Genomic DNA, 6,210 nt, shown 5'->3' with positions numbered 1-6,210 from the left:
ATTGCGACAAAATATCCTATAGAAATGAAGTCTGACAAAAATTCTTGTAGAGATAAAATTTCCTACAGAAAGGACATTGTAAAAAAATATCCTATAGAAACGAAATTTTGACAAAATTTCCCATGGAAACAAAATGTTGACAAAATTTCCCATGGAATTGAAATTTTGACAAAATTTTCTATAGAAATGAAATTTTGACATAAATGCTTTATAAGGAGATCTTGACAAAATTTCCCATAGGAACGAAATTTTGACGAAATTTTAATAAAAATTTTCCATAGAAACCAAATTTCCAAGTTTCTGTCTGTCGAAAGCATGCTGACTTTCTAAGAAATAAAGTTAGGCGCTTGAAATTTTGCAAAAAATACGTCCTACTTGTGTAGGTCGGTTGGGACTGTAAATGGGCCAAATCGGTCCATGTGTTGATATCCCATAATATTCTTCTTCCGTTTATACTTATTCGGCCTTTAGAGACTGCAATTCTTATTCATTTTTGCTGACATTTTGCACTTCTTCCATGACCTTCAATATACTTGCTAAATATGACCTGAACTGGTTCATTACTGATATAGCTCCTCATATAAACCGATTTGACTTCTTGAGCTCACATATGACGCAGTTCTAATCTCATTTAACGGAAATTTTTTGCAGCGAATTTTCGTATGACTTTCAACATATGTGCCAAGTATGGTCTGAATCGGTTTAAAACCTAATACAGCTCTCATATAAACCGGTCTACCGATTGCATCTTGAGCCCCTAGAGGACGCTGAATTTTTGAACTTTCAAAGACTTCTCCTATGGCTTACAACAAATATGGTCTGAATCGATTCTTAAATTGATGTAGCTCCCATATATACCGATTTCCCAATTTTACCAATCAGTTTATCAGTTTATAACCTGATATAGCTCGAATAACAAAGCAATTCTTCTTATCCATTGTCCTGTTTTTAGCCTTTAACCCTGGAAAGTCATCCTTATTTTGTTTACACAAATAATTGCCGTCTCGCTTCGTCGTTTTGACGAAGGATGACTGTCCATGGTTAATGAGGTTTCGGGCAAAGAACTCGATCCATGGTTGAGGGTATATAAGATTCGATTCGGCTGAACTTAGCACGCTTTTCTACTCATTAATCATCAAATTGAGAAAATTGAGTCCCATATTGATTTGTTTGAAATGCTTGAACAGGCAATCAGAATTTTAAACAAAGTGTGTTGTCATTCCTATTTCTGTAGCTTTTTATTTCATCCATAAGAGTCGTATAAGTTTGGATGTGTGTAGTAAAAATCGATCGATATTGAAGAAGGTCAGTTAAGTCTAACGCATATTTTAGGCGAGAAAAACAAAAGTTGAATGAGTTTTACAGAAACTTTCTTCATAAAAGAGGGTAGTACTTAACTTAAAGCTGTATCATATTCCTATTAAGTTCGGACAATACTTCCACTTGGGGCGTATTTTGGTTAACATTTTTATGAAATGATTTTTATTCCCTTTCCTTAGGAGGCCATCGTAGTGCAGAGGTTAGCATGTCCGTCTACGACGCTGAAAGCCTAGGTTCGAATCCTGTCGTTTCCATCAGAAAATTTTTAAACTGTGGTTATCCTTGCCTAATGCTGGCGATATTTATGAGGCACTATGCCATGTAAAAAGTTCTCCCCAAAGAGGTGTCGCACTGTCGACTATAAAAAGGAGGTTCCTTATCATTGAGCTTAAAATTGGAATCGGTCAACACTCATTGATATGTGAGTAGTTTTGCCTTGTTCCTTAAGGGAATATTCAAGGGCAACTTTGATTACAGGAATATTTTGGTAAACATTTCTGTTAAATAGTTGTTATTCCTTTTGCTCCACCCGGTTTTTGGTATTATAGATACTCATAGAAAACTTTTCCTTTCGGTTTACCCCACACCGACTTATCGATTTTTCGAAAATCTTCCACCCAGCATTCAGAAGCAGCCAGCAAGTGTTTTTTGTTATCAGCAAAACAAACGTAACTCCTTCAAGTCTTATTCCTGTTGGATACAATACAAATGTCTCGATAACCCCATCCACACCTATCAGCCATTATGGCATCTGCGCATACTACAAAATCTGGCAAATACATAAATTTCACATAATCGATGATGCTGGTAAACAATCAACATTTTATGTATTTTGCCGTGCAATGAGAACAGCCGGCGTTGTTTGGTGGGTGTGGGGGTGTGGGGGGGTAGTTAGCTGACGGCTGTAGCTGGTGGTGGCAACAGTTGTTATATCGATCGATAACGTGACCAAACTCTTTTATATTATGCGCATGTCTGGGGGCGAGGGATGAGAGGAAAGGCGGGGGGGTGGGTGTAAACTCCACCATTGAAAAGTGTTATAACTGTTTTATTTGACATTTGCTGTTTGCTTGGCGAGGGTGTTTAATGGTGTTGCCATATCTTAAAGCCTCAGTCAAGCATAAAGGCATGCTAATTACATCTTAAGCAGCTGTTTATGAAACTTTTGCAGGTATTTATTTTGAAAAGCCTTACTATTACATATGACCATTACTTAACATATCGAAATCAGCTTATATGGAAGCTATTCATGAGCTAGGATTATTCAGAATTTCAATATAATTAAAATTTGCCTAAGAAATAATTTCCAAAATTTCTCTAACAACAAAACTTTAATAAATTTTTTGCCTAAGACCAAACTTTATTTAAATTGTGATGAACATAAATTTCCAAGAAATCTTTTTTTCATGAAATTTTTCATTAAACTTTTTTTAATGACAAAATTTCAGTTAAATTTTCAATGGCAATAAAACGCAATTCTGCGCCGTTTATTTAAAATTTATTTGAGATTTATGAATAGTGAAGTTAACAACAAACAAGTAAAAGCGTGCTAAGTTCGGCCGGGCCGAATCTTATATACCCTCCACCATGGATCGCATTTGTCGAGTTCTTTTCCCGGCATCTCTTCTTAGGCAAAAAAGGATATAAGAAAAGAGTTGCTCTGCTATTAAAACGATATCAAGATATGGTCCGGTTCTGACCACAATTAAATTATATGTTGGAGACCTGTGTAAAATTTCAGCCAATTCGTATAAGAATTGCGCCCATTGGGGCTCACGAAGTAAAATAGAGAGAACGATTTATATGGGATCTGTATCGGGCTATAGACCGATTCAGACCATAATAAACACGTTTGTTGATGGTCATGAGAGGATCCGTCGTACAAAATTTCAGGCATATCGGATAATAATTGCGACTTCTAGGGGTCAAGAAGTCAAGATCCCAGATCGGTTTATATGGCAGCTATATCAGGTTATGAACCGATTTGAACCTTATTTGACACAGTTGTTGAAAGTAAAAATAAAATACGTCATGCAAAATTTGAGCCAAATCGGATAGGAATTGCGCCCTCTAGAAGCTTAAGAAGTCAAATCCCCAGATCTGTTTATATGACAGCTATATCAGGTTATGGACCGATTTTAGCCATACTTGGCACAGTTGCTATGTACCATAACAAAACACGTCGTGTAAAATTTTATCCCAATCGGATAAGAATTACGCACTCTAGAGGCTCAAGAAGTCAAGACCCAAGATCGGTTTATATGGCAGCTATATCAGGTTATGGACCGATTTAAACCATACTTGGCACAGTTATTATATATAATAACAAAACACGTCGTGCAAAATTTCATTCTGATCGGATAAGAATTGCGCACTCTAGAGGCTCAAGAAGTCAAGACCCAAGATCGGTTTATATGGCAGCTATATCAGGTTATAGACCGATTTGAACCATACTTGGCACAGTTGTTGGATGTCATAACAAAACACGTCGTGCAAAATTTCATCCCAATCGGATAAGAATTGCGCCCTCTAGAGGCTCAAGAAGTCAAGACCCAAGATCGGTTTATATGGCAGCTATATCAGGTTATGGACCGATTTAAACCATACTTGGCACAGTTGTTGGATATCATAAAAAAACACGCCGTACAAAATTTCATTCCAATCGGATAAGAATTGCGCACTCTAGAGGCTCAAGAAGTCAAGACCCAAGATTGGTTTATATGGCAGCTATATCAAAACATGGACCGATATGGTCCATTTACAATACCAACCAACCTACACTAATAAGAAGTATTTGGGCAAAATTTCAAGGGGCTAGCTTTACTCCTTCGGAAGTTAGCGTGCTTTCGACAGACAGACGGACGGACGGACAGACGGACGGACATGGCTAGATCGCCATAAAATGTCACGACGATCAAGAATATATATACTTTATGGGGTCTCAGACGAATATTTTGAGTAGTTACAAACAGAATGACGAAATTAGTATACCCCCCATCTTATGGTGGAGGGTATAATAAAAACGTTCTAAGTTCGACCGGGCCGAATCTTCTTTGGCCGAAATATATTAATAGGCAAACAAAGGATAATGGATAAGAATTGCTATGCTATTGTAGCTATACAAAAATAAGAACCGATTGCGACCATACTTTCTTTGGCTTTTGAAACCCAAAGTGGAAAATTTTAACAAAATCAGATAAAAATTTCGTCCTCTTAAGGCTCAAGAAGTAAAATCGGGAGACCGATTTATATGGGAGCTATATCTGGTTATGAACCGATTTGGGCCATACTTGACGAAATTGTTGTTGGTCAAACCAAAATATTTCATGAACAATTTCAGCCAAATCGGATAAGAATTGCGTCATCTAGCGGCTCAAGAATTCAAGACGGTTTATATATAAGGTTATGAACCGATTTGAATTATTCTAGGCACAGTTTTCAGGAGTTAAAACAAAACACTTCATGCTAAATTTCAGCCAAATCGGATAATAAATGCGCCTCTAGCGGCTCAAGAATTCAAGATCCGAGATAGGTTTATATGGGAGCTATATAAGGTTTTGAACCTATTTGGACCATACTCAGCAGAGTTGTTGATGGTCAAACCAAATCCCTTCATGCTAATTTTCAGCCACATCGGAAGAGAATTGCGTCCTCTATCGGCTCAAGAAATCAAGATCCGAGATCAGTGTATACAGGAGCTATATCTGTTTATGAATCGATTTCGGCTATACTTGGCAGAGTTGTTGAAAGTCAAAATAAAACACTTTGTGCAATATCTCAGCCAAATGGGATAAGAATTGCGCCCTCCAGAGGCTCATGAAGTTCAATTGGGAGATCGGTTTATATGGCAGCTATACTAAAACATGGACCGAATTGGTCCATTTACAATCCCAAGACGACCAGATCAATATTTCGATGTGTTACAAACGGAATGATGAAATAAGTATACTCCCATCCTATGGTGGAGGGTATAATAAGTAAAGGCGTGCCAAGTTCAGCCAGGCCGAATCCTGTGTACCCATCACCATGGATTTCATTAAATATGTACCCTTATTTACTGAGTTTGTATTTGAATTATTTTGGTCTCATGAAGTCATATCGGGATATCGGTACTTAGGGCGCCTTTGTCACCTTATTCACCAATTCTGATGAAAATTGATACTGATGTTGGAAATTATAAGATAGGTTTTTGGGACAAATTTCAGCCAAATCAGGTGAAAATTTTGGCTTCAAAGAGCTGAAGAGGCCACCGTAGCGCAGAGGTTAGCATGTCCGCCTATGACGCTGAACGCCTGGGTTCGAATCCTGGCGAGACCATCAGAAAAATTTTCAGCGGTGGTTTTCCCCTCCTTATGCTGGCAACATTTGTGAGGTACTATGCCATGTAGAACTTCTCTCCAAAGTGGAGTCGCACTGGGGCACGCCGTTCGGACTCGGCTATAAAAAGGAGGCCCCTTATCATTGAGCTTAAAACTTGAATCGGACTGCACTCATTGATATATGAGAAGTTTGCCCCTGTTCCTTAGTGGAATGTTCATGGGCAAAATTTGCAAGAGCTGAAGAGTTGATAGACCTATTCGTATCATTCTTGGCATGGATGTTGAAAGTCATAACTCAAGTCTTTGTTTAAAATTTCAGCCAAATCGCATGAAAATTGGGACTTCTATGGGCTCAAGAAGTCAAATCCGGGGATCGCTTTATATTTGGGCTATACCTGTTTACCGACTGATTCGAATCATACTTGGCATGGATGTTTAAAATACGTAAAAAAGTCTTTGTTCCAAATTTCTGCCAAATCGGATAAAAATTGAGGCTTCTTAGGTCTCAAGAAGTCAAATACGGGGATCGGTTTATATGGGGGCTATACCTGTTTATCGACCGATTCGAATC

Source organism: Stomoxys calcitrans, chromosome 5, assembly GCF_963082655.1.
Source record: "Stomoxys calcitrans chromosome 5, idStoCalc2.1, whole genome shotgun sequence".
NCBI classification, from domain to species: domain Eukaryota; kingdom Metazoa; phylum Arthropoda; class Insecta; order Diptera; family Muscidae; genus Stomoxys; species Stomoxys calcitrans.
The sequence above is the reverse complement of the archived record's forward strand: the minus strand, read 5'-3'. Positions refer to the sequence as shown.